The following is a 19698-nucleotide window of genomic DNA, read 5'->3' on the forward strand; positions in this document are numbered from 1 at the left end:
ATTTAGTTCATCAATTCCCCTTCAGCACATGTTTTTGGATTTATTTATTTTTTTGCACCTGGAGGAAACCCACACGAACACAAGAAGAACTTACAAACTCCACACAAATGCCAACTGACCCAGCCAGGACTCGAACCAGCGACCTTTTTGCTATGAGGGGATTGTGCTACCCACTACGCCACCATGCCACAACTAAAAACGTACTCACAGTAAAAGAAGGACGCTAGATGTTGCACGGTGGCTCAGTGGTTAGGACTGTAGCCACACAGCAAGAAGGTTGCTGGTTTGAGTCCCAGCTAGGCCAGTTGGTATTTCTGTGTGGAGTTTGCATGTTCTCCTTGTGTTCATATGGGTTTTCTTTAGGTGTTACGGTTTCCCCAATAGTCCAAAGACGTGATATAGGTGAATTAGGTGAACAAAAATGGGCTGTAGTGTATGGGTGTGTTTGTGAATGAGTGTGTATGGGTGTTTCCCAGTCCCGGTTTGCGGCTGGAAGGGTAAAACATGCTGGAACAGTTAGCAGTTTATTCCGCTGTGGCAACCTCTGATAAATCAGAGACTAAGCAGAAGGAAAGTAATGAATGAAAGTTATTATAATATGTTAATCCAGTGGTTCTCAAACTTTTTTCACCAAGTACCACCTCAGAAAAAAATTGTCTCTCCAAGTACCACCAAAATGAGCAGTGTTAAAATACAGTAGCGTAGTAGGCCTAATTAGGCAGCTACAGCACTGCACAGTTCAAAAACAAGGCAGAATAATCCCTATTATTATGAATATTTATCTTTGTCAGCCTTTAAACATTGTAAAAATTTGAACTTTAACAATGACCTGTGCTTACAGGTAAAAAATATATAAATAATGTTTAACCTGGAAATGTTCCTTGGACCTCATAAATATAAGCTCTATGTGATCATAATCATACATAAAAAGTTTTGACTTCTTTGTACTGTATATATTTGAAATCTAAACATCAACTTGTATTTTAAATATATGATTTGTGTTTTGTGCTTTGTGTTTTAGAAAAGCCAGTCATTAACCCATATCTGTCCACATTGTAATAGAAAAATACGGGATACGCCCCCAACTACCGTTACAAATATGAGGAGATTAGCTTCAAATATTTTCCCAGAGATGGGTTGTGGCTGGAAGGGCATCCGCTGCGTAAAAACTTGCTGGATAAGTTGGCGGTTCATTCCGCTGTGGCGACCCCGGATTAATAAAGGGACTAAGCCGACAAGAAAATAAATGAATGAATGAATAGCTTCAAATACATACCAAACATTAGAAAATTGAAAATAAAAAACAGGTTTAGCTTATTAAAATCAATTTTCTGATCACATCAATGTTATCGCATGGGTCAAAGAGTTAAAAATTTGTTAATTTTTTTAACTTAAATTATTCAGCGGTACCACTAGAACAAAGCCTGCGTACCACTAGTGGTACACGTACCACAGTTTGAGAACCACTGCGTTAATCTGTTATTTTTTTAGTTATACAGAGTTTAACATATTATTTTAGTCCATTTAATTGATGTAAATTGAGATGACTAGAAAAGTTAAGTTTGAAAAGTCAAAAGGCAACAAAAATATTTACAGTGCTCTTTTACAGAAACTGTGTTGCCAAAATGTCTAATTTCAGAGATTCAACGCATACTTTGCCTTTTTAGCTCCATCCACAAATTTTTACATATTGTAATACAACAGTAAATAGTAAACAGGCACAAAAGCAGAATTACTTGACTGAAACCTCAGCAGATTATACAATACAATGTGCACTGCCAAGTGGAGGAAAAATAGAGTCTTTGTATTGTCTTTCCTGAGATCCTAATACTGACATGACTACAGCAGACATGACCATTGTTGTGTCGTGTTGCAGTATTTTAAGAGCTCAGAAATAAAACTGGGCATCATTTACTGTCAGGGATTTTTCATGTTTGCCACCCTGCATACATACAGTGAAACAGATTCACTGAGTTGAATGGGTTTTACTGTCTTGCACTGCACCACTTGCCTCAGGTGAAGATAGAGGCTAAGATCAGAAAAGAGTGTTATAGACACAGCAGTCCACAGTGTACTTCAGCTATTATGTAGGGATGCACCGAATGTTCAGCAACCAAAATTATGCACTTTTGCTGTTCAGCTGATTCAGTGGAAAGACAGAAGCCATTTGAACATACTGAACAGTGGTGTTTTTATTATGTTATTCCCTATTCTTGCAGAATTAACAAATGTTTTAAATGAAGAGGCTGAAATACAGTAAATACAACTGTAAGTGCACACTTAGAGGCCATCAACACAATTTAGTCAGACTCTGAATATTTTATGAAAATAAATATATATAATTATATATACACACACTACCTGTCAAAAGTTTAGGGTCTGTAGATAAGATTTTTAAATGTTTTAAAATAAGCTTCTCCTGCTCACCAAGGCTGCATTTTTTTAATCAAAAATACAGTAATAATTTAATAATTTATTCCAGTGATTTTAATGATGCATTTTCAGCTTCATTACTCTAGTCCTCAGTCACATTATCCCTCAGAAATCTCTCTTAATATTTTATTATTATTATTATTATTGTTATTATTATTATTATTATCATTAGTAGTAGTAGTAGTAGTAGTAATGGTAATAGTAATAAAAGCAATAATGACTAGAGTAATTTGAAACTACATACAATAAGTAATAAATAAATATTTAATAAATAAGTATTTAATTTTTTTTTTTACATTTAATAAAAAAAATCGCCTTGAAGAACAGAATAATTTTATTAACTGACCCCAAACTTTTGACTGTATATATATATATATATATATATATATATATATATATATATATATATATATATATATATATATATATATATATATATTAAGGACTTCATAATGCGATCCAATTTTAATTCTGGAAGTTTTATTTTTATTTCTATATAGTCTTCTATTGACTGTGCAAAATATGCCTTTCCAACTTTACATTTCAACCAGAACTTTTGTTTCTTTGCCTTGATTATAATTGGAATCGATGCATGACAGTACAGCCATCAAAAAAAAAATCTTTATTTTATTAATTAACAAAATAAAACTTCAGATTGAGCAAGCTCTGAAAAAAAAAACACTGAAATGTCAGATTACAAAGAGCAGTTATAAAGAACAAACAGTTCTTATTATGAAACATTATTTTTCATAACCTTTTAACAATGAAATGTTTTCAAAGTTTTTTTTTTCTCAATGTTCTTTTCAAGTTTGTCCATGTTTGTTTAAATAAAGCAGCAGCATACGTACTTGTTAAGGCTTATTATCTTTTGTTTCTAGTAGGGATGCACCGATCAGGATTTTGCAGCCTATACCAGTGTTGCCCCCAGAAAATTTTCTTAGGATCTTAAATCTTGGGGTGGCACACACAAAAAAATATGAATTCAGTGTAGTGTTATATTTCTGTTTCTGGTAAATGAAATAATGCGGGTTAATTAATTTAATTAATTACTCTTGAAATATCGCAATTTATTCCTGAAAAATCAATAAATTCTAATTCAATAAAATAAAAAATCTATATTTAGTTCAAAAACACTTTTCACATATATAAATAACTTTTCAGTTATTTTTCACATACTTTCATTGTACAGCATACAGTATATGCCATGTCTAACATTAATAAAGACTAATGAATTAATTAATAAAAGAAACAAATGAACAAAAGGCATTACTATATACACACACACTCACAATACATACTCTAGTAATATAATTCATCCATATTCCTTTTTGAGCCACAATATTATTAATACAGCTTCTTCTATTCATGTACTGTACCTTAGGGTAAATATTAAATTGCAATTGTGGTCTATTAAAGGTGTGTGCGTGCTGTCAACTTTGATCGGGGAGGGGGAGGGTCAGTGAATCAGCTACATCAGTAGCACCAATCAGTCCACAATAATTTAGTGGCTACTATTTATTGATTAATTGATTGATTGATTGAAATATTGTAAATTTACATTTAAATTAATAATATTAACAGCAAAATCAATAGGGGGGAGGGGGGGGGGGGGCACAGGGGTGGCCGTGGGGGCGCCGAGTTCCGATTGGCCGAGAACCGATTAATACCGAGTACCAATTCTAATGCTTTATCCTTAATAATGCATCCAGCACATTTTCCCTTTAGGTATGAAAAATCTCACCTTTAGGTATGAAAAATCTCACCTTACCTAAGAGCATAAATTAAGAATGCTGCATATAATACCATAAACAAGTCTCTTATAACCATTTAGGTGTGAACTTCGGCCAGCAGCTAGCTCTCTGCAACTCTCACATGGTCGCCCACTAAAGCTAAACAGGCCTGCGCCCGGTCAGTAGCTGGATGGGACCACATGGGAAAGCTAGGTTGTTGCCAGAAATGGTGTTAGTGAGGCAAGCAGGGGGCGCACAACCAGCGGTCTGTATGGGTCCTAATGCCCCAGTATAGTGACGGGGACTCTATACTCCTCAGTGAGTGCTGTCTTTTGGATGGGACGTTAAACCGAGGTCCTGACACTCTGTGGTCATTAAAAATCCCTGGATGTCTTCGAAAAAGAGTAGGGGTTTAACACTGACATCCTGGCTAAATTTGCCCACTGGCCTCTGTCCATCACGGCCTCCTCTCTACCAATAAGCTGGTGTGTGGTGTGCGATCTGGCGCAAAATGGCTGCCACCGGGTCATCCAGGTGGATGCTGCACACTGGTGGTGGATGAGGAGATTCCCCCCTGTGTATAAAGTGCTTTGAGTGCCCAGAAAAGCGCTATATAAATGTAAGGAATTATTATTATTATAATTATTATTAATTATTTAGTCTAATTATTTATACTAATTAAGTATTAGTCCCTTATTTATCAGGGGTTGCCACAGTAAATGAACTGCTACAGAAAATAACATTACACAGATATAAAAATTGGTAAGAAAAGTTACAAACAATACAATGTGGAAACATTGCAAATGATTAAATAAGAATTCAACATGTCTCAAGAAAAGGTTTGGAGCTTTAAATACAAACCTAATACTTCTTTTGTAAAAGGAAATAAGCCTATAAACTACTGTTTATTGCAATAAGTATATTAAAAGGCATTATTATATTAAATATTCATGTTAAAAAAATTATTTAAGTTTTTTTTTTATCAGTGTAATTTTTAAAATAGTGTACTTCAGCATTGACTATGCTATTGTGTCACTTGCTTTGTCTGTTACATATTGTTTAACATATACTGAGGATTTATGCAGTTTAAACCACATGTAGCATACTCTTCTCATCACAGTAGCATCCACCTATAATTTTTATATGCAAAACTATTATCCAGTCATAGTGAGCGTTTACTTTCAAGTCTTAAACGTTGCAAAAGTATCCTAGAGAGAGGCAAAACAGGATAAATAGCCTGTTTCTTTGCCATTTCTTGAGTAATGTAAAAATCATTCTGACATTATAAGCAGACCTCAGAGAGCGTTAAAACATTCTTAAACAGGCAGATAGTGACCTTTTTAAAATCATCATATTTGTAAATCGCATTTAAGTCCGAACACGTTTTTAACTGGTATTTTGTGTCCTGTTTGATCAGGTTATATGCTCACTGGTGGAAAATGATAAAGCAAGTCCAGCTGACTAAAAGGAGCAGCACAAAGTGTCATGAATGCGACAAATGGAGGCTGGCGTCACCTTCACCTCCCCCTCCGCTTGGCCTTGAGATCAGCAGGGTGATGTTTTCCAGAGCTGACTTTTCTTTATTAAACATGGATGGCGCCAAACATGCTGTGCTGAAGAGCCAGGGTTTGGTCGTTCGTCTGTCTTAAGGTAAAAAGCGCACATATTAAATGTTAATAAACGACTGCAAAGACACAAGCCTGAAGGCATCTCCCTGGAGCGGTACCAGCAAAGCCAATTACGTCCGCCGACTCAACCTGCACCACTGGACCATCATGGGAAATTACGATGACTTGACCCTTCGATTGTCATTTAACTTACACTTCCTTAATGGACTCATAAAATTTGTCTTATCTGTTAATGGCCTGTTAGTGTCGTGAAATAGAAGCTCGAGGGAAAACGCATCCGAACTGCAGCAGGTAGAAATATGTCAAAGTTTCTCCCACAGTTTAAATGGAGACATTTATTCCAAACAAATGGATGTTTTGTCTGTCCTTGATCTTGAATGTAAAAAATGCTGTCTTCGCTGACTTCAAAATAACACCGACTTACTCCTAAGGTTGCAGTAGTTTATGGGAATCTGTGTGTAGGAGAGCCCAGGTTTGTGCAATGTAGTCTCTTCTGTTTTTTCTTAAAGTAAAAAATAAAATAATGAAAAATATTTTTATTGAAAGGAAGAAAAAACAAAAGAGAAATCAAAATTACTTATTTAAAATAATATATGAAACATACATTAACCGGTCACTTTATTAGGTACACCTTAGTGGTACCGGGTTGGACCCCTTTTGCCTTCAAAACTGCCTTAATCCTTCGTGGCATAGATTCAACAAGGAGTTGGAAATATTCTTCAGAGATTTTGGTCCATATTGGTGAGATGATAGCATCACGTAGTTGCTGTAGATTTGTCAGCTACACATTCATGATGTGAATCTCCTGTTCCACCACACCCCAAAGGTGCTCTATTGAATTGAGGTCTGGTGGCTGTGGAGGCCATTTGAGTACAGTGAACTCATTGCCATGTTCAAGAAACCAGTCTGAGATGAGTTGCGCTTTATGATATGGTGCCTTATGCTGCTGGAAGTAACCATCAGAAGATGGGTACACTGTGGTCATAAACGGATGGACATGGTCAGCGACAGTACTTAGGTAGGCTGTGCCATTGGCAGGATGCTTAATAAATACTAATGGGCCCAAAGTGTGGCAAAAATTATCCCCCACACCATTTGTTAATGACAAATTCTGACCCTACCATCTGAACGTCGCAGCAGAATTCGAGACTCATTAGACCAGGCATTGTTTTTCCAATCTTCTATTGTCCATTTTTGGTGAACCTGTGCGAATTGTAGCCTCAGTTACCTGTTCTTAGCTGACAGGAATGGCACCCGGTGTGGTCTTCTGCTGCTGTAGGCCATCCACCTCATGGTTGGACGTGTTGAGCATTCATAGATGCTCTTCTGCAGACATCGGTTGTAACGGGTGGTTATTTGAGTTACTATTGCCTTTCTATCAGCTGGGAACAGCCTGGCCATTCTCCTCTGACCGCCGGCATCAACAAGTCACTTGTGCCAACAGAACTGCTGCTCACTGGATATTTTCACTATTTCAGAATATTCTCTGTACACCCTAGAGATGGCCGTGCATGAAAATCCCAGTAGATTAGCAGTTTCTGAAATACTCATCAGCCCATCTGACACCAACAAGCATACCAAGTTCAAAGTCACTTAAATCACCTTTCTTCCCCATTCTGGTGTTCGGTTTGAACTGCAGCAGATCGTCTTGACCATGTCTACATGCCTAAATGCATTGAGTTTCTGCCATGTGATTGGCTGATTAGAAATTTGCGGTAACGAGCAGTTGGACAGGTGTACCTAATAAAGTGGCCGGTGAGTGTATATGCACAATGCCTTGTCTTAATTTGCATACTTACAAAGTCATGTAAGTGATGTCATGTCAAGTCATGTCGCCTCACAGCAAGAAGGTTGCTGGTTCGGGTCTCGGCTGGGTCAGTTAGCATTTCTGTGTGAAGTTTGCAGCTGGCAGGGTATCCGTTGTGTGAAACATATGCTAGATAAGATGGCAGTTCATTCCGCTTCATTTAAAAATTAATGAAATAACGAATAATACTTTAAAATGAGCAGTCAAGCTGACAATGTTTTTGTTTTTTGTCCTATAATACAAAAAAAAGCATCCAAATAAGATATTGTTCCAAATATTTTCCAAATATTGTTCATTCATTCATTTACTCTCCCTTGGCTTACTGCCTTATTTATCAGGGGTCGCCACAGCGGAATTAACCAACAACTTTTCCAGCAGCGGATAACAATCCAGCCACAACCCAGTACTGGGAATTATCCAATTCACCTATAGTCCATGTGTTTGGACTGTGGGGGAAACCGGAGCACCTGGAGGAAAACCACACCAACATGGGGAGAACATGCAAACTCCACACAGAAATGCCAACTGACCCAGTCGTGACTCGAACCAGTGACCTTCTTGCTGTGATGCTAACCACAATGCTAACCACTAAGCTACCGTTCTGCCCAATATTGTTTATATTGACATTTAAAAAATAATATACAAATAAACATGCACACTTGCCTAAGAGTGTGTGTATGTGCGTGCGTGCTTGCGTGTGTGTGTGTGTGTGTGTGTGTGTGTGTGTGTATATATGTGTGTGTATATATATATATATATATATATATATATATATATATATATATATATATATATATATATATATATATATATATAGATAGATAGATATATATGTATGTATATATATATATATATATACACCCAAAAAGATATATAAGGACTGCAGTAATCAGTTCCTGGAAATTCCAGCAGGGACTGAACTCATAATCTTTCAAAATGAAGAAGGATTTAGAGGATCTGGGATTCGTATCTTGCATCAGTATTGCTTTAATAAATGTTACCTGCGGGAATCTAAACAAATAACCTCACAAACAAGCGGATGAGGTTGGTGAGATGTGGCCAGACTCAATGAATGATTTATAAACCCTTACGAGAGAGTTGAAAGAGCAAAAAAGCAAAAGAAAAAAAGCACCAGTGAAGCCTCTTCTGAAGTGTGCTCTACTTCCAGTGCATTGCAGCAATTGACTTGTCCCTCCCTAAACTTGCACCTACAATTGCAACAAGACAGTTTGAGGCGTCTGTGAGAAAATCCTCATATTACATTCAAGACCTTTTCAGCCCCTCCAGCTGTCTGACGCTTGACACCGCTCTCAGACTCCAACGCTTGCTTCTGCCCAACGCCACGCTTTAGCCCTGAGATTCAACTAAAATACATCGTGCTCTTAAGCTTGTAAATTAGAGAGCTCTGGTTATGACAGTTTTCATCAGACGCGTCACACTAAATTGCATGTGAAATGTGCTTGATGGTCTTCACTTTGCTCCTGGTGGAGATTATTCCAGCCCAGTGGATTCGATCGACCCTCCAGTGACTCTCTGTTTCCTCTCTCTCTCTCTCTCTCTCTCTCTCTCTCTCTCTCTCTCTCTTTCTTTCTCTCTGACTTTCGTCTTCTCTTTCTGCCAGTCTCTCCAGCTTTGCCTTTTTCTCCCTGACAGACGCCATTCTTTGCTCAAGGAAACAGGCGACCTGCTCTCTCCTGGCTCTGCCTCTGAGAGACGTGACAGTTTCTTTCTCAAGCTTTTTTATTTATTTATTATTATTACTTTTTTACAGCATTTTGAAGAGCACCATAGTTCCTTTAGTAGTATTGTTGCTCCAACTGTTTACATTAACAACAAATTGCAGAGAGCTTAATAATAATTAAAAAAAACAAGTAAGCTTTTCTCTATTTCATTCTGCATTTTAAATGAATGTGATGTTTACAGATAATAGTAAAGGAGCTTTTCAGTACCGTACTGTCAATGTGTTGGTCAAAAAATGAATTTGATGGAAATACAATAGTACTCAAATCAAGTAAATATACCTTAAGCTGTTACAGTCACCAGTGATCTAGCTACTGTGGATTGCTGGAGAACTACACACACACCACATATACAAACTACAACTCCCAGCATGCACCTCACATACACCAGTTCCTGTTTCACATTGATTACACACACACAGCCGGAGGATCATGATGAACGTATTACATGTTTTAAAAACAACACAGACACACAGATCAGTGGTGAGTCTTGTTTAACTATTAGTGGACATTACAATGCATTTTCCTTGCCTTGCCGTGTTTGACCCCTTGCTTTGTTCTTTATTCACATAGTTTGCCGCTTGAAGCAATCACTTTGCCTGTCGCCTGACAACTCTTTTGCTTCTCCCGTATGTACCCATTTGCTCCTGTTATTGACCTTTGCCTGTACGACGACACGTTCAAACAAATGATCTGAACCCAACTCGATTCATTCATTCGACTCTGAGTCAACTAGTTTGTTAAAGAATCAATAGTTTAAAACAAGGTGCACTTCCAGATTTAAACCAAGCTGGATGTTTTCATTCACTGAAGCTCATTTTCAAAAACCCATAATAGGGGCTCTTTAACTCTTGTCAATGGGGCAAAAACAGCCACTAACATAATGAAAGGGTTGTAAATTTAATCAATACACAAGGGTTAATCACATTTAAAAAATCTAGAAAAATCAAGATTTTTTTATAAAATATTTGCCACCAAAAATCATTCCATTGCCAAATACAGACTCAAAATCACCTCAAAGTAGATTAAAACATCCCCAACAGCAAACAAGGATTAAGCATTAAAGTACTGAGTAATTACTGTTAACTAGTTACTTTACAAATGTAACTTAATTACTAAAACGTGTCATACACCGATTACTATACTGATAAATAATAAGTGTGCAAACAAGTGAAAAAAATACACAGGGTATGACCTAGTTTAACAAATGTATAAACAGATTATGGATGCAAATGAGTTGACATAAAAAATAAATAAATAAATAAATAAAAAAAGCACTACAAAAAAGTTTAATCTTTGGCTACCTCATCCAGATCATATGAATCAGCAAGTCATTAATTGGAGTCTCACTCAGACTAAACTGTTTGAATCCGTGAGTCGTTAATTGTAAACCTCCTCTGACTGGATAATTTAAATCAGTGAGTCGTTAACTACAGACTCGATCTGAACCAATCATATAAATCAATGAGTCGTTACCTGTAGATTTGCTCAGACCAGATCAACTGAATCAGTGATTTGACTACAGTCTCGGTCTGAAAGGATCATTTAAATCACTGAGTCGTTTACTATATATTTGTTCTGACTGGATTATTTTAATCAATGAGTCAGTAACTACAGACTCGCTCTGAACAGATCATATAAATCAGTGAGTCATAAAATGTAATTTGCTCTGACTGGATCATTTGAATCAGTGAGTTGTTTAACTGGAAACTGACTCTGAATGGATAATTTAAAAGATTGAGTCATTAACAGTGGACTTGCTTTGATCAAATGGTTTGAATCAGTGAGTCGATAAGTACAGTCTCACTCTGAACAGAATCATATGAATCACTGAGTCATTAACTCTAGACTTGCTCTGACCGGATTCCCTGAATCATTGATTTGATTAACTGGTGTCTTACTCTGAATGGATCATTTGAATCACTAGGTAGTTTACTGCAGATTGTTTTGACTAGATCATTTTAATTAATGAGTCACTAACTACAAACTCGCTCTGAACCAACCATATAAATCTGTGAGTTGTGATATGTAATTTGCTCTGACTGGATAATTTGAATCAGTGAGTTGTTTAACTGGAGTCTCACTCTGAATGGATAACTTGAAACAGATAATGAGTCATTAACTGTAGACTTGCTTTTATCAAATGATTATAATCAGTGAGTCGATGAGTACAGACTTATTCTGAACAGATCATATGAATCGCTGAGTTGTTAACTGTACACTTGCTCTGACCGGATGATTTGAATCAATGAGTTGTTTAACTGGAGACTGACTCTGAGTGAATCCTTTGAAACATTGAGTTGTTAACTGTAGATTTGTTTTGATCATTTTTTTTTTTTTAATCAGTGAGTTGATAAGAACAGATTCACTCAGAACAGATCATATGAACCACTGAGTGGTTAAATGTAGATTGCTCTTACAGGTATATTTGAATTAATGAGTTGTTTGATTAGAAATTGACTTTGAACCAGTGAGTTGTTAACTGTGGACTTTCTCTGACCAAATCATTTTCATTAGTGAGTGGTTAACTACAGACTCACTCTAAACCAATCAAATAAATCATTGAGTCGTGATATGAAATTTGCTCTGACCGGATAATTTGAATCAGTGAGTTATTTAACTGGAGACTCACTCTAAATAGATCATTTAAAAGATTGAGCCATTAATTGCAGACTTGCTCTGACTGGATCATTTTAATTAGTGAATCATTAAAAATACACTCGGTGTGAACTGATTATATGAATCATATTGACATAAATAAGTCAACGAAATTTGCACTGACTGGATCACTTGAATTAGTGAGTTGTTTAACTGGAGACTGACTTTGAATGGATTATTTGAATCACTGAGTCGTTTACTATAGATTTGCTCTGACTGGATCATTTTAACCTGTGAGTCAATAAGTACAGATTCAGTCCGAACCAATCATATGAATCACAGAGTCGTTAACTGTAGATTTGCTCTGACCAGATCATTTGAATCATTGAGTCGTTAACTGTAGACTTGATCTAACTGGATCATTTGCATCAATGAGTTATTTAACTGGAGACTCACTCTGAATGGATCATTGAAACAATGAGTCAGTGCCAATTGCTGCAAGATCATCGATGTAAAGATACTAAATTACTGAAATGCTACAAGAAAAAAAAGTACTGTTTTGCATGCAGCTTTGAAATCCCAGATTTTTTGGAACAAATGCCAGAGGAGGGCTGAATACTGCATCACTCAATGCTCAGTTGGCACATATCTGATGCAAGAGGATCTTTGATGTGCTTAATAGAGACCAACTTTAAGAAAAAAAGAGGTTCCTAGTGACCAGATGTGTTCACATTCCTATCAGAAATGAAGATGAATGCTCCACTGAAATTTAAGCAGACTTTCCCCCAATAAGCAATTTTTTAAAGTGTTTAATATTCTTTGTTAGAGTATGTGTGCACCCAGGTGGTAATTAACTAATTAGTTGGTAGTTGCTCTGTGCACATCCTGCCTCGTAAACCAATGAGAGCGCACTTTTAATTAAAAATAAACAAGAAATGGCAGCTGCTGGTTTCGAAGACAATCAGACTTTAAGACAAGTGGGATGATGCTGCAGTCCATTCAAAGTCAAATATGGGCTGTTCCTACTTATTTCCTTCCGAACATAAAGGCGTTCCATTGTTTGACACTTAAAAGATGAGGTTTAGAGGAGCGCAAATGCTACCGTTTGCTCTGCAGGTGTTCAAACGTTGACAAAAGAAGTCTCCTGGCAACCAAATTGCAGACAAATGATGCTATGCACGTGTGTGAATATCAACAAAGAGATTCATTCAGCGTGCGACTCTGCAAACATTTGCTACACAGGTTTTGTTGTCATGTAATGTGCATTTCATTTGCCTAAAAGTGAATGTTTATTATTAACCATGTACATCTCTCTCTCTCTCTCTTGGTACGGTCGTGTTTGCTTGTGTTTTTCAGCTTTTCTCTTTTGTTTCTCAGCCAGAACAACTGTTCTGACACTATTTTAATGAAACATGCTGAACTAAATGGAGCCATCTGGGTGTTTGAAATAATTTTTAATAACAATCACTCAAATGCTGTTTTGGGTTGATACTAAATCGCTCTTGCCTGGTACATGTGCCTGTGGGCTTATTGGATTTCTGTTTTCTGTAATTGGCAAAGTCTTTTGGTCGCAGCGCTTGCATCACACAGGCTTTTGGTAAGATGTTTGTAACCAATCTCTTCATTGACACACACATCACGTGTACTGATTAATGCCACCACTGAAACACAAATCCGATTTGTGCAATTGAATGAGCTTCTTATCATTTCTGTTTATCGATGTGTGCACACAATGCGAAGGCCAACTGTAGTTTCACTTGAGAAGAGCTACTTTTCTTCATAAAAACTAAGGATGCGTTTCCTAAAAGCATTGTTTGCCCAAGTAAATTTTAAAAACAAAATGGCACCAAAGTTCTTAACAGTCTACCAGGGCAATTTTAAACTGCACTGCTCATTTCTGCTTCAGTCTGCTTCATTTCTGCTTTTGATGTGCAAATAAATGATGTGCAAACTTAATGTCGAGATTCTTCCGCTTCGGTCTTCGCATTGCATGTGTCTTTTCTTTGTCCCGCTTTCTTGTGTTGTTTTCTGTTATTCCATAGGCTCACATTCTAACATGATCCAAGCTCTGATTGGCTGCTGGTCGTGGAGGCTTATAAAATGGAACCTCCCGCAGGGTTCAGGGAGCACATTTGTGGTGGGACATTTGCTGGGATTGGAGAGCTCCTAGACTTTTCCTACCCCTCCAGTTGACCAACCTTTAGTCTTGCACAACTGTTCATGTACTGTATGTTTACAACTTTTTAAGAGTTTGAGCTTATAGGGGTGGCCTGCCTATTTATTTGATTATTTTTGACTCTGTTTATGTTTAGTGAGGAAGGTAAGCTTCCTGTACTTTTCTTTAAGTAAACTTTATTTATAAACTAATTTCGAGAGGATCACGTGCTTATGATTGCTTGCAGCCGCTCCCGGATAATTCAATTTATGTTACCCCAATCAAACGATCTTTGTTTTGAAGAATCCCCCCTTCCACCTCTACTCCTCCTTTCCTAGATAAGTGGCACGGTGGCACAGTGGTTAGCACTGTTGCCTCACAGCAAGAATGTCACTGGTTCTAGTCCTTACCAAGACAGTCGTCATTACTGTGCTGAGTTTACGCATTCTTCCCGTGCTCATGTGGGTATCCCCTGGGTTACCTGGTTTCCTCTCACTATCCAAAAACATGCAACTTAAGTTAATTGACTAATCCAAATTGGCACCATAAACTTGCTCCTAGTTATCTCTTAAGAGTAATCACTATCTGTTCGTTAGCTACTACAGCAAGGGAGTTCTCAAAATCTACCTGAGCTCAAACTCCCCACTTGCCTTGCAAACGGGAGGGAGCCCCGGGCTCGAGGATCTTATGAGCTCAGGGCTCTCTTCCAGGACAGCATGTCAAACAAGCTTAGGGCATAATAATCTTGTTAATTGTTAATTCTTGTTTTGGTGGCCAGACACTAGTCCTGTCTTGTCTAGTATGTTGTGCTCGGCTGGAGTTTTCTCGGGTTGAGCACTCATGTTTCCTATTATTGTCTGTGTCTAATTTGAGCACCATCTTGGCCGCCACTTGACGCAGACATGTGTGGTGTGGGCTTGCTCGGGATGCTCACTCGTGTTTGTTTTGTCCGTGGTGTGATGTTTTTTTCTCAGCGTCTCGGTCTAGTTGGTTTCAGTTTCGGTTGTTGTTGGGATGGAATGTGTCTTCACTTATCGTGTGCGCGTGTCTTACGTTCTTCTATTGGTGTTGTGTTTAACATGTGGCTCTGTGTTTACAATGTGGCTGCATGCTTTAGTGTTGTGATTCATGTGAACACGGAGTTAATGGGTTCTCTCATTGGCTGCATGCTCTAGTCCTGTTTTCTCGTGAGCACATGGCTTGTGTTGTCTCTTTATGTCATGTGCTCTCCTGTCCCTTGTCCAGTCCCACCCTACTTGTTAATAAATTATTAGTTTATCCTGTTCACCTGTCTGTTAATAAATTATTTCTCCTTTATAGTCTCCTCATGTCTGCTTTCCTGTGCCAGTACATCGTTGTTCTTCCCAAGAGTCATGTCCTGTTCTTTGCCAACCCAGTCCAGTCTAGTTTGTCTTTTAAGTAATGTTTTCCCCCTCAGGTTAGTTTTTGTTCTCCTTTTGTTTTATTTTATAATTAAGAAATATCCGTTTTAGTTCTGCATTTGAGTCCTCGCTCTTTTCCCTACCCACTGACGGTAACATATAATGTTTTGTAATAATCTTGTAAAACGAGTGTCCATCATACAATATATCTTTCACATCATTCCTGTCTTTCAAACCATGCAGGCTAAGGTCAGTTGCACATTACTCATGTCTAATTTCTCAAAAACCAGGGCTCTAAATCCCCAAAGCAACATGCATTAGAATTCTTCCAGTTGTTAGTGTTAATCTGCAGGTGATTAAGACTAGTAAATGATCTGACAAACCCTGTTTGAAGTGACTCAAATCCTCTGACAGCAGGTTGTCAAGATGAAGCCTCTCCAGATGAAAATCTGTGATTTCTAGAATATTGCATCATTACAGTGTCAGTAACTCATTCCGGCCCCTCAAAAAGGCTGGACATCCACAGAGATTCTCAATGGGCAATCACTTCAACACTGCAGCTGGAATTGCTTGCCAGACTAAGAATCTGTATGTTAAAGAGAATTTTGACTGAAAGCCCTGTAATGACCAAACCTTCATTAGCAGAAATAAGCAACATTAACTATTACATTTTTAATTATTCTAATGTATTTAAAAGGATCAGAAAATTGGTCTAAATTTCACTTTAGTGATGAAAGCAAGATCCATATATTTAATCACACAGATTTAAAAATACGAACTGATTTGTGTTTAAAATGTACATTTCAATGTAACGCTTAATGGTAGTTTGACATATTCTGGGCAAATTCAAGCTACAGCCCAGACACTAGCTGTATACATAGCTTATATGGCAGATATAGCTTTTCCCAAAACATTGTATACCAAAGTAAACTGATGAAAGCTAAAATGTATTCACTTTGGAGAATTGCACAATTTCAACTAGACTACATTCAGAAAGACACAGTCTGAAAAGTGCATATGCATTTAATGTTTTGTATATGTCTGTTCTTCCAAACTTGTATTCATCCATTATTAAATAGATGCTTCACATCACTTCTGTCTTTCAGAGTGCACACACAGCGTCAAGGTCAGCTGGAGTTTGATTAACTTGAATAGATGCTAGACAAATCCAAGCTACAGTTGCATTATGGTATTTTCATCTTTTAACTCATTCAGATGTGTAATACAAAATTAAGTAGATTGTAGAATTTATTTATTTATTTTGCTTAAGCTCACAGTGATTTTGCAAAAGTGCAGCTTAGAATTGTACAATTTCAGGCAAACTACTTAAACAGCCCCTTTTCTGATTAAGTCTGACCAAAACAAAAGTGAAGATTATTTTGTTTTAAGCCCAAAATAAACTACAGTAGTCAGCAAAATTGTCAAGGATCAATGTTGTTGAATAGTTTTAGAATTTTTTAGAGGTTTTGATTCAATACAAATGTTGACTACTATACACTACCTGACAAAAGTCTTGTCGTCGACCCCAGTTGTAAGAGCAATAAATAGTAACTTGACATCTAGTTGATCATTTGGGAAAGTGGCAGAAGGTAGATTTTTTCTGATGAATCATCTGTTGAACTGCATCCCAATCATCACAAATACTGCAGAAGACCTACTGGAAACCACATGGACCCAAGATTCTAACAGAAATCAGTCAAGTTTGGTGAAAGAAAAATCATGGTTTGGGGTTACATTCAGTATGAGGGCGTGCGAGAGATCTGCAGAGTGGATGGTAACATCAACAGCCTGAAGTATCAAGACATTTGTGCTGCCCATTACATTATAAACCACAGGAGAGGGCAAATTCTTTAGCAGGATAGCACTCCTTCTCATACTTCAGCCTCTACATCAAAGTTCCTGAAAGCAAAGAAGGTCAAAGTGCTCCAGAATTGGCCAGCCAAGTTACCAGAAATGAACATTATTGAGCATGTCTGGGGTAAGATGAAGGAGGAGGCATTTAAGATGAAACTAAAGAATCTTGATGAACTCTGGGAGTCCTGCAAGAACGCTTTCTTTGCCATTCCAATCAGTTATTTGAGTCATTGCAGAGATGTATGGATGCAGTCCTCCAAGCTCATGGGAGTCATACACAATATTATATTCAATACTGTACATTATTTCTCATAATAGACAAGAGTTTTGTCTAAGCAAAGTCAGACCTAACTCTCCTAATTAAATAATTAAAAAATCAAGACATGATAATATTTTATTCTGGTAAAATTAGCGTAATCAAGAGGCCTTTGCCTTTTATTTAAGCCACTTCTCAAACCAAATGATCTTCTAGAAGTCAGGTTATTATTTGTTGTCCCTAAGACTCGGATAGGTGACAAGACTTTTGTCAGGTAGTGTATATACACTCTGTGCGATGCAAATTTTGCCTTCGGAACAGTATGTGTGTAGTGTTCGCATTGTTTACGTGAACTCAGAATTCTACTTATTTAGTCCACAAGGTAATGTAATGTAATGTGTATTTATATAGCGCATTTATTGTGTATGGCCATACACCCAAAGCGCTTCACAATTATGAGGGAGGGTCTCTCCACACCACCACCAGTGTGCAGCATCCACTTGGATGGTGCGACGGCAGCCACAGGACAACGGCGCCAGTACGCTCACCACACACCAGCTGTTGGTGGAGTGGAGAGACACTGATAGAGCCAATTCAGTTGAAGGGGATGATTGGTAGGCCATGATCGTAAGGGCCGATAGAGGGACTTTGGCCAGGACACCGGGGTTACACCCCTGCTCTTTCACGAAAAGTGCCATGGGATTTTTAATGACCACAGAGAGTCAGGACCTTGGTTTAACGTCTCATCCGAAAGACGGCGCCCACTGACAGTATAGTGTCCCCTTCACCTTTACTGGGGCATTAGGACTCACACAGACCACAGGTTGAGCGCCCCCTGCTGGCCTCACTAACACCACTTCCAACAGCATTGGTGACAAAACACCAATCTGGGCTGTTGATTCACAGTATGAAAGAAAAATGGAGAAGACTAAATGAGAATAACAAACTAATAAAGACTTCAAAAGGGCACTACCCTTTCATTTTTACATAGATATATTACATACTCAATAAAAGCTAAACAGTATTTCACCTATTATGGGCCATTTTTTCTAGAAAATGCATTTAAAGCAATTTAGTAAACAATTTTATTCCAGTTATTATGGTTTCACATACAGTATGAAACGACTGTTGTCTATTTAATTTAATCTTTGGCCTAGAAACCACTGGCACCAAAGTTCTCCAGAGTCTTCTGAAACACACAATGTTTAGTTCAAATGCAGCCTACTGTAGAGTTGAACCATTTTATTCTAATTATGCGTTAGAGACAGTTTTCTACTATAGTGTGTCAGAAACTGAACCTATTTTAAAAGTATTAAATGTAATGTATTAATATGGCCTTCCAAATTTGTATTATCTGTAGATTGCTGGAATAATATTAAACCATTTATGCAGTTGCACTCGTCAGTTCATGCAAGCCATAATATCAGCTCATGTAGAAGACTACATGAATAGCATTACCCTGCATAATGAACACTGGACATAGTTCATCATTAAAACCCCATGCGAGGGGCTTTCCCATGATTCACTTGACCGGTTTTACAGAAATGCCCAGTAGGGATGTAGTTACTCTCACTGAGATCTACTTTATGAATAAAACTAGAATGATTCTGGCAAAAGGGGACAAGATTATTAAAGTATACGAGTCCAGCGAAACGTAATTCCTGAACAGACTCTTAAATATCTCTGTTCGCTGTTCAGGCTCATTTGTTTTTTCAATGTGACCGTGCTTAGAAACTCATCATCAAATCATCAAGCCTGCATATTGAGAAGTGCATATTAATTTCACAGAATAAATCATTCGTGATGAGTTGCGTGAGTGTCTGACCTGCGCTGTGTGAGAACATGCAGGAGTTCTTCATCCGTCACAACAAAGTGATGCATGATGGGCAGGAGCTGTCAGAGATTTCTCCATTCTGAAAATGAAAAAAACAGAAAGAAAGCGACAGATCTTTATCTGAGCATCAGCTAACTGTGCTGGAGGAGTTAAGTCTTCAGAGCTCTTCTACATAAGGCTTGTAATTTTCTTCTTTAACAGCCCATAAACAGTTGAATCAATCTCCATTAGCGGCGCTGAATATTTCATTAGTTCTCACTGTCCATGAATGACATACAATTG

The 19698-nt window shown here is 37.6% G+C and overlaps 1 protein-coding gene across 2 annotated transcripts in view; it reads right to left on the reverse strand.

The window, feature by feature from the left end:
* ralylb (RALY RNA binding protein like b) overlaps positions 1–19698 on the reverse strand; it is a 490264-nt gene that overhangs the window by 290320 nt on the left and 180246 nt on the right. For both annotated transcript variants that reach the window (XR_015525250.1, XM_087309880.1), the window contains one exon: positions 19408–19495. The gene's annotated coding sequence lies outside the window, so the exon portion shown is untranslated. The remainder of the gene's footprint in view (positions 1–19407; positions 19496–19698) is intronic.

Source organism: Danio rerio, chromosome 24, assembly GCF_052040795.2.
Source record: "Danio rerio strain M-AB ecotype USA chromosome 24, GRCz13ab, whole genome shotgun sequence".
NCBI lineage: Eukaryota > Metazoa > Chordata > Actinopteri > Cypriniformes > Danionidae > Danio > Danio rerio.